We start from the raw sequence: 17,651 nt of genomic DNA, 5'->3' as shown, positions 1-17,651 counted from the left end.
CAATGACAGAAAACATTTGGTTGAGGTCATTGCTGCCAAAGGAGGGTCAACCAGTTATTACATCCAAGTGTTCACATACTTTAACCACGCTGCGCTGTAAATGTTTACACGGTGTGTTCAACAAAGACATGAAAACGTATAACTGTTTGTCTTATTAGTTTAAGCAGACTGTGTTTGTCTATTGTTGTCCTAGATGAAGATCAGATCAAATTTTATGACCAATTTATGCAGAAATCCAGCTATTTCCAAAGGGTTCACATACTTTTTCTTGCCACTGTAGGTTAGGGTTACGGTTGGGGGAAGGGTTAGCTAACATGCTAACTAGTTGCTAATACCTATAATGCTAAAGTTTTCAGTGATGAGATTTGAGCACGCAACCAACATATCATGGTAGGGCCTCCCGAATGGCGCAGCGGTTTAAGGCACTGTATCGCAGTGCTGAGGTGTCACTACAGATCCGTGTTCGATCCCGGGCTGTGTTGCAGCCGGACGTGACTGGGAGGCGGTGCACAATTGGTCCAGCATCGTCTTGGTTAGGGTAGGGTTTGGCCGGTTGGGATGTCCTTGTCCCATCATGCTGACACGGTTGCTAGTTGTACAATGTTTCCTCCGACACATTGGTGCGGCTGTCTTCCAGGTTAAGCGAGCAGTGTGTCAAGAATCAGTGCGGCTTGGCACGGTCATGTTTCGGAGGACGCATGGCTCTCAACCTTTGCCTCTCCCGAGTCCGTATGGGAGTTGCAGTGATGGGACAAGACTATAATTCCAATTTAGATATCACGACAAAGGGGTGAAAAGTTTTTAAAAAATAACAAAAATTAAACATCATGCTCATTTCACTGTCCTGGATTTACATTTACTATGTTATGTTTAGTTTATGAGACTAGTCTGACCAAGCAGGCAGAGCAAGCAGGCAGTGCAGGGGGGAGCCCAGGCAGACCAGCCAGTGCAGGGGGGAGCCCAGCCAGTCTTTAAACAGGCTTAACTGGCAGTCAGGTCTTTAGCATCTGAAGGCGATGCTGAAAGGATCTAAGCAGGAGGGGGAGTGTGTGTGTGTGTGTGTGTGTCTGCGTGTGTGGGAGAGAGTGAAAGAGGAAGGGGGGGAAGAGAGCCGAGCACTGTGAGAATTTGTGCCATGTTAGCATCCACCCAGCAACTCTGTCAATACTGCATACGGCTTGGAAACTGGCAGAGGTCCCTGGTGCTGCATTCGCAGGCTCCGTCAGTGAGAGAGAGCAGCTTCCACGACCCCCCCCCCCCCCCCCCCCCTCCCAATCACTGTGCTGCTCGAGAGGTTTCTCTCAGTGATAGCACATCCACTAGAGCACCGGCCGTTACTGCTGCAGAGGAGGAAGTGGGGACAGGAGGAGAGCTGAACGGGAGATACGGAGTGGGAATACTCTAGAAGAGCAAGCTAATCCCGGAGGAGGGACATGATTCTCGGAGGACTGGTTTGATAGTATGCTACCGTGCTCCACAGGGAAGGCTGAACATTGGGACGTTTGACAGACAGGCACTCGACAGTGCACCTGCTCCACACTGGATTGTTGGGTAAAATTATTTTCCTCTTTTACAGTCAGCAAAGGCTGATTTTAGGATTGTGCTTGTTACTGCTGATATAGCTTAGTGTGGTGCTTAGTATATCAAATGGACTATACTACATTCTGTGTTCAGCATGTGGTTCAGCACTATGTCCATTCAGCATTATAGAGCCAAGGAAGTACCTTGTTTCTGGGCCAGTTCCACATATTTCTGCAGTCCTGCTTAAAGAAGTGGAGAAATGTGGTGCAGTGATATATCAAATACTCTGACACACAGTACACCAATAAACACAAGGCACTTCACAAATATGTACACTTATACAGTGGCAAGTGTGTGTTTATGTTCGGGAAATGACAAGAATATTGCTTCAATTAGGAAGTCTTTCATTGAGGGATATTCTGCCCTCAACACAATGAAAGGTCCACTGAGGGAGATAATAATTGTTTCGTTTCATTTTGATATTGTGTGTGTGTGTGTGTGTGCGCTCACGTGAGTGTGTGCAATTCATGTGTACCTAGGTGCTGAATGTGTGAAATGTCTGAGAAATTGGTTGTTTCAATCGTTGTTTCTGACCATGGAAACTGGTCCCCTGCAGGAGTGGACACCCCTCTGTAAAATTCTATTCTGGTTTTCCATGACATCACAACTCCTTTGGCCTAATTTGGAGGCAAATGCTGAAAGTAGCACAAATGCCCTGACACTCCATCTCTATAGTGCCGCTGCCAGCTACTCCACGTTATACATTTCTTTAATTCTTCATTATTTGTTGTTTATCTGCCAACTTCAAAATCAGACTCAATGTTTATGTGCGTGCTTTTTTCCCCAGATAGGGGTCTTTTTTTAATTGAAGTAAATTCAGTTCAGTTTCAAGTTTGGTGTGAAGTTACATGGTTAACACAACTAATTGGAAGCAGAACTTCTCTGGTACCACGTGGTATTCCTGCCTTATCTCACCAAGTGTACTAATGGTTACCCTCTGATTTCCACAACAAGTTCAACAACCTGACCTCTGCAGCCTGATCATGGAAAAAACGCATTTCAGAGATCATATGTTACATTCCAGACTTAACAACTTTCAGCATCTATTGAATGGCAACTTAACTGTCTTTTAGGCGTAGGATCTACATGGAACCTTGTTCATCTTGGACATATGCATGATTACATGATTTAACTGTGATGGAGTAAACGTAACTGTACAATTATGAACCTTCTGTTTCCATGGGACTGCCATACACGTAAAAATAAACGTTAGATTTTGATCTTACCTTAAATAACTATAGTTTTTGGACAACAAACTTAAACAAGCATGCCAGCATATGCAAGACAAAGGGGGAATGCACTTAGTCACAAATGTAGGATTGTTTCCCATGCTTCTAGAGCCTCTCATTGGGGAATCTGATTAGCTCCAATGCAATGTTTTATAATACATCCAGTGTGAAACTGGTAGCCTCTGGAAATAAACAAAGTCACTCAAGCTTCTTTCCATCCTTTAACCTAGAGTCGATGTCCACGCCCCCACGGAAATCTAATTAGCATAATACACAAATCCCCATTAAAAAATGGGTCCATTTAAACTAGAGATAGTCACACTAAGTACAAATCACATGGGAATGGCGTAGCGCTGCAGAATACTATAGTAGCCTTGCTGGTTAAGTGTGCCTTGAATTCTAAAGGAACCACAGACAGTGTCCCCAGCAAAGCACCCCCACACCATCACACCACCTCTTCCATGCTTCATGGTGGGAAGCACACATGCGGAGATCATACGTTGTTGTTGTGGATAATTGTTTCAGAAATATAATACTCTCAGAAGAACTTTGTGAATTCAATGTAGACTTTAATACAAGTTATTAAGAGCCGTGCTGGTCCGCGGAACAGCCGCCCCTTCTTAGCACTGGCTCTGCTTTTATACATACATAGTATTTGTGTACATCACATATGTAAATAAAGTTACTCCCCCTTAGTTCGTCTGCCACCATTAAAATCCTATTCTGAGTTCTTTGCTTGTTTACGCCCACTAACGCTCATATCTGCTTTTGGTTAGGTTATAACGATGACAGAACTCTTTCCATGTTCTAAAAATAATGTATGTATTGCATGCTTATGTTTTACGTGTTTTACGTCATTAGTTATCTTGCCTACATCTTTCTTCCTGTATCCTGCTGACCATAGCACGTTCAGCTGTCATAAATGCACGTATGGTCTTGGTTAATGTATTCTTTCTTAAATAGAGTATGGTCTGGGTGTCATATGGCCTGGGTATCATCTTCTCTTAATGTGCATGTCCTTGCTACTACAGCCTAGTAGCCAAACCTATATGTAATGCTGAGCTTTCCTTAATAGTTCGCTCCAACACTGTTGGAACCAAAAATCTCAAATTTGGACTCATCAGACCAAAGGACAGATTTCCACCGGTCTAACATCCATTGCTTGTATTTCTTGGCCCAAGCAAGTCTCTTCCTATTGGTGTCCTTTAGTAGTGGTTTCTTTGTAGCAATTCGACCATGAAAGCCTGATTCACGCAGTCTCATCTGAACAGTTGATGTTGAGACGTGTCTGTTACTTGAACTCTGTGAAGCTTTTATTTGGGCTGCAATTTCTGAAGCTGGTAACTCTAATGAACTTATCCTCTGCAGCAGAGGTAAGTCTGGGTCTTTCTTTCCTATGGCGGTTGTCATGAGAGCCAGTTTCGTCATAGTGCTTGATGGTTTTTGCGGCTGAACTTGAAGAAACTTTCAAAGTTCTTGAAATTTTCCGGATTGACTGACCATGTCTTAAAGTAATGATGGTGTCACGTTCTGACCTTAGTTCCTTTTTTATGTCTTTGTGTTAGGTTGGTCAGGGCGTGAGTTGGGGTGGGTAGTCTATGTTCCTTTTTCTATGTGTTTGGCCTAGTATGGTTCTCAATCAGAGGCAGGTGTCGTTCGTTGTCTCTGATTGAGAATCATACTTAGGTAGCCTGTTTTCCCCATTTTGGTTGTGGGTGTTTGTTTTCTGTTTAGTGTATGTCAACTTACAGAACTGTTTTGTTTCTTCCATTTAATTTTGTTATTTTGTTTTGTGCGTTCAGTCAATACATTATGACGGACACTTACCACGCTGCATATTGGTCCGATATTTCATACTCGTCATCAGACGACGAAGAGATCCGTTACAGATGGACTGTCGTTTCTCTTTGCTTATTTGAGCTGTTCTTGACATAATATGGACTTGGTCTTTTACCAAATAGGGCTATCTTCTGTTTCCCACCCCTACCTTGTCACAACACAAGTGATTGGCTCAGACGCATTAAGAAGGAAAGAAATTCCACAAATTAACTTTTAACAAGGCACACCTGTTATATGAAATTCATTCCAGGTGAATACCTCATGAAGCTGGTTGAGAGAATGCCAAGAGTGTGGAAAGCTGTCATCAAGGCAAAGGGAGGCTATTTGTTTAACACATTTTTAGGTTACTACATGATTTCACATGTGTTATTTCATAGTTTTGTTGTCTTTACTATTACTACAATTTTAAGAAAAACCTTTCTGTTCCAGATAGGGGATCTTATTATTTCATGCGTTTGTATGGGCTAATAAATGTTTCATCAAAACATAAAAAGATTTATCGATTTGAAATAGCAAAATTATCCTTGGTATGACCTTAACAATTCCGTGTAGCTTAGTAGAGTCCCCCTTCCCCGGCTTAGACTGTTATGTGTAAACAATTGTTATTATTTCATCAGCTTAAAAAAAAAAATCAATCAAAGACAAGCTAAGTATTCTATCAGTCGTGCAGGTTTTATAATATATCAAGAATTTTCAAAATTAGAACTTCACAGGCTTGATTAGGTGAGAGGTGTGGTCAAACATGAAGTGTGGTGTTACTCTGTCATGATCGTCTGCCCTTATCAGCCATGGATGAAAGCGAGAGGCCTAATCTTTAACCAAGGCCTGATTTACCTTTTGGAACAGGTGTTAGATGAATGAAATATTAATATAGTAACCAATTGATATGTTAAATAACCAGTCACCCGCGCTTCGGGGACAATTGATCCTGTTCCTTCATCTACAGCATCGAGAAACCACATCCTTACAGAAGGAAAACATACTGTCGCTGTCTGATGAAAACCATCTCCAAAACCTCATTATTCAGGAAATGGAAAAAATGTACATTTTCCTATTAACGAACATACAATTAGGAAACTTCTGAAGATATTTTGAATAAATGCTCTTGGTCCGAGAGTCATAAAATCTTCAGAATACATTAAGGGGAGTGACTCCATTCAATAAATGTAATAAAATGTCATTTTTTATTTCACAATGTTAGACAGCGAGGTTAGACACTCTTGCATAGCATTACTGGTGAAGATCTGACCGCATTGAACTGAGGACTTTTAAAGGCCCAATGCAGCAGTTTTTTAAAATCTACATTTGCATTTGACATTTTAGTAATTTATCAGTTTTCGGAAGATGGGCAGGGACCATTGGGATGCCAGGACAGAGAAAAGCTTTGACTAGCCTGAGCAGGAGCGTGCTGTAGAGGTGGGACAGCCAAGAGACCAGGCGTGGCAGAACGGAGTGCTCAGAGTTGGGATGTAGGATTTGAGCATAGCCTGAAGATGGGGAGGGGCAGTTCCCCTTGCTGCTCTCTAGGCAAGCACCATGGTCTTGTAGTGGATGTGTGCTTTGACTGGAAGCCAGTGGAGTGTACGTAGGAGCGGGGTGACGTGAGAGATCTTGGGAAGGTTGAACAGCAGACGGGCAGCGGAGTTTTGGATAAGTTGCAGGGGTTTAATGGCACAAGCAGGGAGCCCAGCCAACAGAGAGTTGCAGTAGGCCAGAAGGAATATGAGGAGTGCCTGGGTTAGGATTTACGCTGCTTCCTGTGTGAGGAAAGGTCATACTCTATAGATGTTGTAGAGCTTGAACCTGCAAGAGCGAGTCACTTTTTTGATGTTTGCAGAGAACTGTCCAGGGTCTTTCCTAGGTTCTTTGCACTCTTTGAGGGGGGGGGGGGGCACTGGAGTAGTCAACCGTGATGAGAGGAAGAGCAGCTCCATCATGTCAAGATGAGCTTGAGGTGGTGGGCCGACATCCAAGCAGAGATGTGTGTCGCCACCTGGGTGTCAGAGGGGAATGATAATATAGTTGAGTGTCATCTGCATAGCAATGATAAGAGAGACCATGAGAGGATGTGACTTGGTGTATAGAGGAAAGGAGCTAGAACCGAGCCCTGGGGGATACCAGCAATGAGAACACGTATTGCAGACACAGATCCTCTCCATGCCACCTGGTAGGATCAAACTGCCAAGTAGGATGCAATCCAGCAGTGTGCAGAGCTTGAGATGCCCAGCCCTGAGAGGGTGGAGAGGAGGATCTAATGGTTCACGTTGGCTAATGCAGCAGATAGATCTTGGAGGCTGAGAATAGATGAGAGAGTCGGCTTTGCAGAGCGGAGAGCCTCTGTGACACAGAGGAGAGCAGTCTCAGTTGAGTGACCCGTCTTGAAGCCTGACTGGTTGGGCTCAAGAAGATCGTTCTCAGAGTGATAACGAGAGAGACAGCATGCTCACGTGTTTTGTAAAGAAAAGAAAGAAGGGATAGAATATCTGTTGTTATTTTTGACATCAGAGGGTTTGAGTTTTGGTTTCTTGAGGAAGGGAGTGATTTTTGGCCATCTTGAAGTCATAGGGGATGCAGCCAGTGGTCAGTTGCTGATGGAATAAGGTCTCCAGAGAGAGTCTGAAGAGGGTATGGGGTCGAGTGGGCAGGTTGTCGGGCGGCTGGAAATCACTAGTCGCAGGTTTTCATCTGGAGAGCGAGGGGATGTGACTCCTGTGATGAGATGCATGTGGCAGGGACTCCAGACTATTCCGGAGATAAAGGGAAAGCCAGACACGATATGGAGTGTTTACGGATTTATTCGATCTCTCCCTATCCCAGTCTGTTGTCCCCACTTGCTTCAAGATGTCCATCATTGTTCATGTACCCAAGAAAGCGAAGGTGACTAAACTAAATGTCTACCGCCTCGTAGCGCTGACTTCTGTCATCATAAAGTGCTTTGAAAGGCTAGTTAAGACCCACTACACTTTGCATATTGCCCCAACAGATCCACGGATGCCTCATTGCCATTGCACTGCACACTGCCATATTCCACCTGGACAAGAGGAATACCTATGTGAGAATGCTGTTCATCGACTACAGCTCAGCCTTCAATAACAACATTGGCCTCCAAGCTCATCACTAAGCTCAGGGCCCTCGGTCTGTACTCCTCCCTGTGCAACTGGATCCAAGACTTCCTGACGGCCGACCCCAGGTGGTGAAGGTAGGCAACAACACTTCCGCCACGCTGATCCTCAACATGGGGGTCCCACAGGGGTGTGTGTTCAGCCCCCTCTTGTACTCCCTGTTAACCCATGACTGCGTGGCTATGCACATCTCCAACTCAATCATCAAGTTTGCTGACAACACATCAGTGGTAGTCCTGGCTACCAACAACCACGAGACAGCCTACAGGGAGGTGAGAGCCCTGGTGGAGTGATGCCAGGAAAATAACCTCTATCTCAACGTCAACAAAATGAAGAAGATGATCGTGGACTACAGGAAACAGCAGAGAGAGCACAACCCGACCCACATTGATGGGTCAAAAGCAGTTCCTCAACATGCAAATCACTGAGGACCTGAAATGGTCCCTCCACACCGACACTGTGATGGCGGCTAAAGAAGAAATTCAGCTGTGTCCCTAAGACCCGAAGCTTCTATCTCCAGGGCATCAAACTGTTTAGGCTGGGTTACTGTACACCACTTTGTGACATCAGCTGATGTAAGAAGGGCTTTATAAATACATTTGATTGATTGATTGAACAGTCATCACTACTAGTTGGCTACCGCCCAGTACTCTACTCTGCACCTTGTACAGTCGTGGCCAAAAGTTTTGAGAATGACACAAATATGAATTTTCACAAAGTCTGCTGCCTCAGTTTGTATGATGGCAATTTGCATATACTCCAGAATGTTATGAAGAGTGATCAGATGAATTGCAATTAATTGCAAAGTCCCTCTTTGCCATGCAAATGAACTGAATCCCCAAAAAACATTTCCACTGCATTTCAGCCCTGCCACAAAAGGACCAGCTGACATCAAGTCAATGATTCTCTCGTTAACACAGGTGTGAGTGTTGACGAGGACAAGGCTGGAGATCACTCTGTCATGCTGATGGAGTTCGAATAACAGACTGGAAGCTTCAAAAGGAGGGTGGTGCTTGGAATCATTGTTCTTCCTCTGTCAACCATGGTTACCTGCAAGGAAATACGTGCCGTCATCTTTGCTTTGCACAAAAAGGGCTTCATAGCCAAGGATATTGCTACCAGTAATATTGCACCTAAATCAACCATTTATTGGATCATCAAGAACTTCAAGGAGAGCTGTTCAATTGTTGTGAAGAAGGCTTCAAGGGCGCCCAAGAAAGTCCAGCAAGCGCCAGGGCTGTCTCCTAAAGTTGATTCAGCTGCAGGATCGGGGCACCACCAGTACAGAGCTTGCTCAGGAATGGCAGCAGGCAGGTGTGAAAGCATCTGCATGCACAGTGAGGTGAAGACCTTTGGAGGATGGCCTGGTGTCAAGAAGGGCAGCAAAGAAGTCACTTATCTCCAGGAAAAACATCAGGGACAGACTGATATTCTGCAAAAGGTACAGGGATTGGACTGCTGAGGACTGGGGTAAAGTCATTTTCTCTGATGAATCCCCTTTCCGATTGTTTGGGGCATCCGGAAAAAAACTTGTCCGGAGAAGACAAGGTGAGCGCTATCATCAGTCCTGTGTCATGCCAACAGTAAAGCATCCTGAGACCATTCATGTGTGGGGTTGCTTCTCAGCCAAGGGAGTGGGCTCACTCACAATTTTGCCTAAGAACACAGCCATGAATAAAGAATGGTACCAACACATCCTCTGAGAGCAACTTCTCCCAACCATCCAGAAACAGTTTGGTGACGAACAATGCATTTTCCAGCATGATGGAGCACCTTGCCATAAGGCAAAAGTGATAACTAAGTGGCGGAGAACAAAACATCGATATTTTGGGTCCATGGCCAGGAAACTCCCCAGACTTTAACCCCATTGAGAACTTGTGGTCAATCCTCAAGAGGCGGGTGGACAAACAAAACCCCACAAATTCTGACAAACTCCAAGCATTGATTATGCAAGAATGGGCTGCCATCAGTCAGGATGTGGCCCAGAAATAAATTGACAGCATGCCAGGGCGGATTGCAGAGGTCTTGAAAAAGAAGGGTCAACACTGCAAATATTTACTATTTGCATCAACTTCATGTCAATAAAAGCCTTTGAAACTTATGAAATGCGTGTAATTATACTCCAGTACTCCATAGTAACATCTGACAAAAATATCTAAAAACACTGAAGCAGCAAACTTTGTGGAAAATAATATTTGTCATTCTCAAAACCTTTTGCCACGACTGTAGACTGCTGCCATATGCACAGTATATATGCTCATTGAACACTGGTCACAAATCGTTTCTGTAGTTAAAAACAGTTAAGATTAGCATTCCTGCAACATTATTTTGTTAATTTTATTTGATATCTGAGAAATGAAGCTAATCAATTACTAACTTTATAAACTCAGCAAAAAAAGAAATGTCCCTTTTTCAGGACCTTGTCTTTCGAAGATAATTCATGAAAATCCAAATAACTTCACAGATCTTCATTGTAAAGGCTTTAAACACTGTTTCCCATGCTTGTTTTAATGAACCATAAACAAGTAATGAACATGCACCTGTGGAACGGTTGTTAAGACATTAAGACACTAACCGCTTACAGACGGTAGACAATTAAGATCACAGTTATGAAAACTTAAGACACTAAAGAGGCCTTTCTACTGACTCTGAAAATCACCAAAAGAAAGATGCCCAGGGTACCTGCTCATCTGCGTGAACGTGCCTTAGGCATGCTGCAAGGAGGCAATAAATTGCAATGTCCGTACTGTGAGATGCCTAAGACAGCGCTACAGGGAGACAGGGCGGACAGCTGATCATCCTCGCAGTGGCAGACCACGTGTAACAACACCTGCACAGGATCGGTACATCCAAACATCACACCTGCGGGACGGGTACAGGATGGCAACAACAACTGTCCGTGTTACACCAGGAACGCACATCAGTGCTCAGACTGTCCGCAATAGGCTGAGAGAGGCTGGATTGAGGGATTGGAGGCCTGTTCTAAGGCAGGTCCTCACCAGACATCACCGGCAACAACGTCGCATATGGCCACAAACCCACCGTTGCTGGACCAGACAGGACTGGCCAAAAGTGCTCTTCACTGATGAGTTGCGGTTTTGTTTCACCAGGGGTGATGGTCGGATTTGCATTTATTGTTGAAGGAATGAGCGTTACACCAAGGCCTGTACTCTGGAGCGGGATCGATTTGGCGGTGGACTGACTGACTGTTACTTGTGATTTTGACCCCCTTTTTTTGTTCAGGGATCCATTATTCCATATCTGTTAGTCACATGTCTGTGGAACTTGTTCAGTTGGTATGTTGTTGAATCTTTTTATGTTCATACAAATATTTACACATGTTAAGTTTGATGAAAATAAACGCAGTTGACAGTGAGGACGTTTCTTCTGTATTCTCGACATAGCTCATCCTACTGAACTACTGCTGTACGTATATTTTCCTACTTATATATCGTCCATACTGTCTATACATATTTATATTCCGGACTCTGACATTGCTCGTTCTGATATTGTTTGTTCTGAATTTTGTATAATTTTTTACATTTGGGGGTGGGTTGGGATTATTTGTGTATTGGTATTCTAGTGTTAGACACTTACTGCACCGCTGGAGCTAGAAACATAAGCTTGTCGCTGCATCTGCTTTAACATCTGCTAATCTGTGTACGCAACGAATACAATTTTTAGGGTAGTTTTGTGTAAGTGGGACCAGTGGACTCCGTAGGCTGTGTAAATAAGGAGCTCATGTTGTCAACCTTTTTTTTCCAAAGAGAGGGAGGAGGGGAGGAAAAGACTTGCCCAGGGTTGGAGACAGAGGCAGATGTAGAGAAGGCGTGGAAGGAGGATAGGTCCTCCGGAAGTTTAGATTTCCTCCATTTTTCGCTCAGCTTTCCACAGCCCTGTTCTATGAGCACGCAGTGAATCTCAATATTAAATCATTTTTGGGTAACAATTAAGTACCTTACTGGAATAGTTTTCCTTTTAAAATTGTACAATTTTGCTAGGACTCTCTGGAGGTGGTCTGAGTGAAGGGCCCAATTGGACGGCTATTTAACCTGAAAGCTAGCTGTTATTCGCAAAGAGGTTTGGAACTCTCTTTGTTATTGGTCTGTTGACGTATACCGCCTGGTGATGTCAGCAGGCGAGCCAAAACTCCACCCATGCAAAACCTGCTGTTTAGATGATCCTGTTTCAACTGTAATTTCAACCAGCTGGAAATAGCACTAATATCTTCTAACTTTTAGTGTTATTTTCATCAGCTGTTGTACAATATGCTACAAAGCACAGGGGAAACTGCATTTTGACTGCACTGGGCCTTTAAGGTGAAAATGGCACCCTACTGTATGGTTGCTTGAGGAACCAAAATAATTTCTGATACAGATTTACTGAAGCTACTGTACATCTGACTCTTGATGTCACTGAATGCCCAAGGCAGTTCAGTGCAGGTATAGTCTGTGTGGAGTTTGTTATTGTCTCTTTAGGGAAAAGGGTCACTTACTACCTGGCCTGCTGTATCTGTTTGTGTGTGGGCTTCATCATGACCTGGATGGGTCAACATTCTCCTGGTAGTATTAGGTGGAGGTGCAGGTGTGGAAAGTTGTTATATCTGGGAATCACATTTTCCCCCCTTAGTTTACCTGGTGTGTGTGATACCAACCCCTCGGGAGTGCCACATCGGTGATCAAGTAAGGTACTATTGGCTGTGGTGCAGTTAAATGTTCATGCAGTTGGAGTCCTTAACTGGAGTCCGTTTAGAAATGAAGTATGTTTACTTGGGCTGCTCAAAAAAAGTAAAGTCCCTTTTCTAAGAAATAGAAGTGGCCATCGATTTGAATCTGGTCCTCTGTTTAACATTATTGTCGATTTAATAAAAATAAAAATCTATATATTTTTACAAGGGGGGGGGGGGGGGGGGGGGTACTGCCTAAGGTTTGAGCCATAATGGCTTATTCCCAGCTACATTCCAGTGAAAAATATTACATGTGGGGAGAAGTGAGTGAAACTGACAGCTTGTTTGCAAGAAGGATCATTAGCACTGCTTGGGGACAGGCCCAATGGTGAGTGACTGGGATCTGCATCATGTTGTGAGGACCAAATCTGCTTAACCTACTTTGGGTTAGCACTAAATATCTCGGGCTTGCTTGAACCTCACAATAGCAGCCTTTCTGGTGCAGTTTTGATGTTCATAAAATATGAATTTGTATGGAATTATTGATATGGACACATGGAAGATATAGTGCTCTTCCCTGACACACACACACACACACAGTATTTTTTTGTATGTGTGTATATATCATCTATATATGTAATTGTTGTTGTTGTTGAAATTTCAGGTGTGGTTTTTGGACACCTGTGAAGTTTTCCCCCCATGTGATATTTATTTTTTCTTACTTCCAGCTACAGCTGGTCTCCCATCCAGAGACCGACCAACTATATAGTGGTTGTTTACATCTACTTTGTTTACAAGCATTGGTGTAAACAAGCTTATATTTTGTGTTCTGATGGGGTATGAGTTAAGCTAAGCTCATGAGGCATTTATACGTTGTACACCTCCCATTTTGCCCTCAGAACAACCTGAATTTGTCAGGGAATGGACTCTACAAGGTGTCAAAAGCATTCCACAGTGATGCTGGCCCATGTTGACTCCAATGCTTCCCACAGATATGTCAACTTGGCTGGATGTCCTTTGGGTGGTGGACCGTTTTTTGATACACACAGGAAACTGTTGAGCGTGAAAGCCAGCAGCGTTGCAGTTCTTGAGACAAACCGGTACGCTTGGCACCTACTACTATACCCTGTTCAAAAGGCACTTAAATTTTTTTGCCTTGCCCATTCACCCTCGGAATTGCACACATACACAATCCATGTCTTTATTGTCTCAAAGCTTAAAACTCCCTCATTAACCTGTCTCCTCCCCTTCATCTACACTGATTTGAAGTGGATTTAACAGGTGACATGAATAAGGGATCATAGCTTTCACCTGGATTCACCTGGTCAGTCTATGTTATGGAAAGACCAGTTGTTCTTAATGTTTTGTATAATCAGTGTATTCTTCAAGAATTTTTGGGTTCATATTTATAAGTCCAAAAACTGATGTAGCAACTAAGGATTGCCCCTTTTTACAGACAGCAGAACTATGTCGCCATTTGAATGTGATCCATTAACCTGCCCCAAAAACAATTATTCTGTCCACTGTTTTGCAAATGTCTTGCAAAATCGTTCCCTTGTCCTGCATTTGGGCTTTTTAGATTTTGCCACCCTAATACCACCGGTGGAAACATTGCTACTGCAACATGTGAACACCATCTTTTCACATGTGAGGAGAATAACATTATTTCAACCCCACATGTGAGTCTGCAATTCCACATGTGGAAGTGAGATTTTCACAGTTGGAGTTTTCTAATGTGAAAATGCAAAATTAAAATGTGAAACTGCATTTCACATGTGTGGGGAAAACAACATGTTGTTCTTCTCACATGTGAAAAGGTGGTGTTACCATGTGAACTATAATTTAGTACACGTGACATCTTAAGCTCAGCATGTGAAAACAGCTATTTCACGTGTGAAAATACAATTTTAAAAATTGAAATTGTATTTTTTTGTTGTTGTAAGGGTTCAGTCTTAATGCAGTTTTTGACTGTTGTTGATATCTTCATAGGGAAACATCGTTCTAATACAACATTACATTTTGAGGTGTGTTTGTTTGTTGGTGCGTCATTGAGAGTGGAAATTATGAACTGTTGCCATGGAGATTTTCACAAATTGTGTAGGGAAAAACAAACGCCCACATTCTTCCCAAAAAGAACCAGGCTTACCCAGTTGTTTATCATGCTCAGCTTGTATATTACCTTTTTTTTTTTTAAGATGACGAAAACTGACTCTTGATCATTTAATTCCATGCTGCAAAATAAGAGAAATGGAAATATCCTTCAACTTCTTGAACGTTTTTTTGTGATCCTTTTGAGGTGAATGTATTGCGAAGTATATGTGTGCGTAAATACTGTCTTAAACAGTTTGAGAGTGATGACACGGCACAAACATTTTACTGCGTGAAATGTGTTTTGTCACTCAGAAGAGCGAGCTTTCCACGTCTCACTTGGTCTCTAATACTTTAACCACTGCTCCATTCAACAGGTTCTAGCTTTATTTTGTTCTTCTTTTTTTTTTTTTTTTTTTTACCTCATGGACATTAAGCTGTGCTCTGAATATCAAGTACTCCCTTTAGTTGCACCACCCAAAGGATGTTTTTGCTATTGACGATGAATCATACTGTTCTTATGCTTCTTACTGTAGTACCGCACTCGTATTCCTATCAACTGCTGTATTGTTAAGCAACAGCAAGTGGGTTGAAATACCACAAGTTCTGGCAGGGGTGTGTGGGCAGCGTTTGGCAGCAAAACAAAGGTGGTTTTGAAACTCATGGGGCCTCTGCTTCCCTTCACTACAGAGTGACATTTAAAGTGAATAGGTGCAAAGGCTGTTAATGGTTAACACTTATGTATGCAACATGTCATGTATTAAGTAACAATGTACGTGGAAAAATGTTACCAATTAACACTTATTCCACTTTAAGGGCATTTGGACACACACACACACACACACACACACACACACACACACACACACACACACACACATTAGCTTCATGGTAGAGAGAGAAGGGTTGAAAACAAGTGACAACCTTTTCTCAGCCTTACATTGTTGCCAAGTGTTGCTGGAGGGCAGAGCACACAGGAATAGTAATAGCTGCTCTATACAACCTCATAGAACCAAGTTTGGGCCTCACAGGACATACTGTATTAATGAAATCGCTAAAATATGGAGTTCTCTTCTCTGATCCAATATATACAGACGGGCAGGTTGACGGACAACTACATACCCTTTCCTTTTCAAACGAGTGGTTGATGAGGCTGTTTTTTGTTGTTGGTGGAAAACAAATATGTTTTAACAATGCCACTGAGAGGACTGTGGATGGCATGGTGAATGCTAATGGCTGTTAGTGTTAGGCTAGTCTTAACTACCACAGTGGCCTTTCCAGGACTTTGTCCATGTTTCTCAGCATCATGAATAGCTCGAAAAGCTTATTGGTTCGTTGTAAAAATGTTGAGCCACAGTTGATATACTGTAAGTATTGTATTTCAATTTCCAAAATGGGCAGTGGTTCACATACATGCAAACACACCACACACTACAGGAGAAGGGCTTGCGAAAACTCTAGGTTACTTACAGGATGCGCCTGGGTGTGTCCATAAGCTCAAAATATCCAATCACACAGCTGTTGGAGACCGACAAGTCGAGTGGCGAATGAGAGCCCCTCTCCATAAAGGGAGCCTTTAACCCGCCAAACTGCATGCCTCTCCTCCTTGCACTCTTGCTCATCTTCCTTGTGATCTCACTCATATTCATATAGAATCGGGGTTACGTAAGTAATCTAGAGTTCTATTTCAAATACTCGTTTTGATGTCTCACTATGGGACAACTCCCATGATGCAGACATGCTCTCCGAAGCCAGTGTAGTTCCAACAGCATCATCCCTCAGATGCCACAAGTATGCCACAAAAAAGGCGCAGAGACATCCAGTTGGTAAAGACCTTATTAAAGTATAAGGGGTGGCTGTACTTGCCAAAATGCAAATCTCCCATAATGAGATGCCATTGAACAGAGCCCAAGAGGTAGCCATACCTCTGGTGTAATGAGCCCTTCCGGGCTGTAGCCTTTGCTATTATATTTTCCAATACAACAGCCTCCACCATCCAAAGATAGCTGTTAATGAGGTAGGGTGGCCTGCCCTTGCAGGGAGGTGCCCAAAAAATGCAGGGGTCATTGCCACAAATGGTGGAGACACTCTACTTCCATAAACAGGAAGAGCGGTGGGTGTAACCACAACCTCCAGGGCGCTACAACACAATTGCCACTGGGCCCAGGCATAAAAGAGTGGGTTTGGGTACCCAGGAGGACCCCGGGGCAAACTGAAGGCACGTACGGTCGCTTTGCAGCCATAGGGTAGACGGAAAAGCAGGTCAGAAAAAAAAACATGACATTTCCCCGCTTTCCAGCGGCACAACAGGCCACGATGGGAAAGCCTCAAGCACAACAGGCCACGATGGGAAAGCCTCAAGCACAACAGGCCACGATGGGAAAGCCTCAAGCACAACAGGCCACGATGGGAAAGCCTCAAGCACAACAGGCCACGATGGGAAAGCCTCAAGCACAACAGGCCACGATGGGAAAGCCTCAAGCACAACAGGCCACGATGGGAAAGCCTCAAGCACAACAGGCCACGATGGGAAAGCCTCAAGCACAACATGTCCCATGTAGAGGACCCGAACAGACCCAAGGACAATCAGACCAAATAGGATCAGAGTGACAAAAAAAATAACGTTTATCAGCCAAGTTGCTCTTCTGGTTAACAAATAGGTCTTTATATGTTGGCTAAGCCTTTACAAGTCAATAAAGTCACCTTATTAGCGTAAAATAACTATGCTATAGGCTATGCTGAGCCGTTGTCGGTCCATTCGGTTCCAACCGAGTCTATCAGCTGTAGTTACGTAGATCCGATGACAATCAAACAGGACCCGTCTCGGGTGGACCCTTGAAGACCTCTAGTCCCATGTGACGGGCTAAATGCTTGAAGACTGGTTTTGTTTAAGTGACATGCACCCTCAACTTTGGTGTTACCCTACAGTAAATGTCCAGGCCTGTGTGACAGGTGAGATGGCAGTTAACTGGACCTTTAGGAGATCGTCCCTCTGCTTCCAAGGGATGATCTGTGTAGGTCACACCACTTCTCCAAAAACGCATCTCCTGTTTTACCAGACAGTGGGCGTGTGGAGGGGCACTGTCACTCTGGTGAAAGGTCTTGACTTGTTGGCTTGTTGCAGGC

The 17,651-nt window shown here is 43.6% G+C and overlaps 1 protein-coding gene across 8 annotated transcripts in view; it reads left to right on the top strand.

Moving 5' to 3' along the window:
* The window catches only part of aifm3 (AIF family member 3), a 47,208-nt gene that overhangs the window by 9,608 nt on the left and 19,949 nt on the right, over positions 1-17,651 (top strand). Inside the window, exon 1 of one of the 8 annotated variants that reach the window (XM_021620976.3) lies at positions 988-1,551. The exons of 5 other annotated variants lie outside the window; for them this stretch is intronic. The gene's annotated coding sequence lies outside the window, so the exon portion shown is untranslated. Of the gene's footprint in view, positions 1-987; positions 1,552-17,651 lie in introns of those variants that run through there. 2 more of the 8 variants (XM_090190239.1, XR_016484503.1) reach the window with 2 other exon arrangements.

Source organism: Oncorhynchus mykiss, chromosome 11 (assembly GCF_057628025.1).
Source record: "Oncorhynchus mykiss isolate SJ-2025 chromosome 11, ASM5762802v1, whole genome shotgun sequence".
Taxonomy (NCBI): Eukaryota; Metazoa; Chordata; class Actinopteri; order Salmoniformes; family Salmonidae; genus Oncorhynchus; species Oncorhynchus mykiss.
The sequence above is the reverse complement of the archived record's forward strand: the minus strand, read 5'-3'. Positions and strand labels throughout refer to the sequence as shown.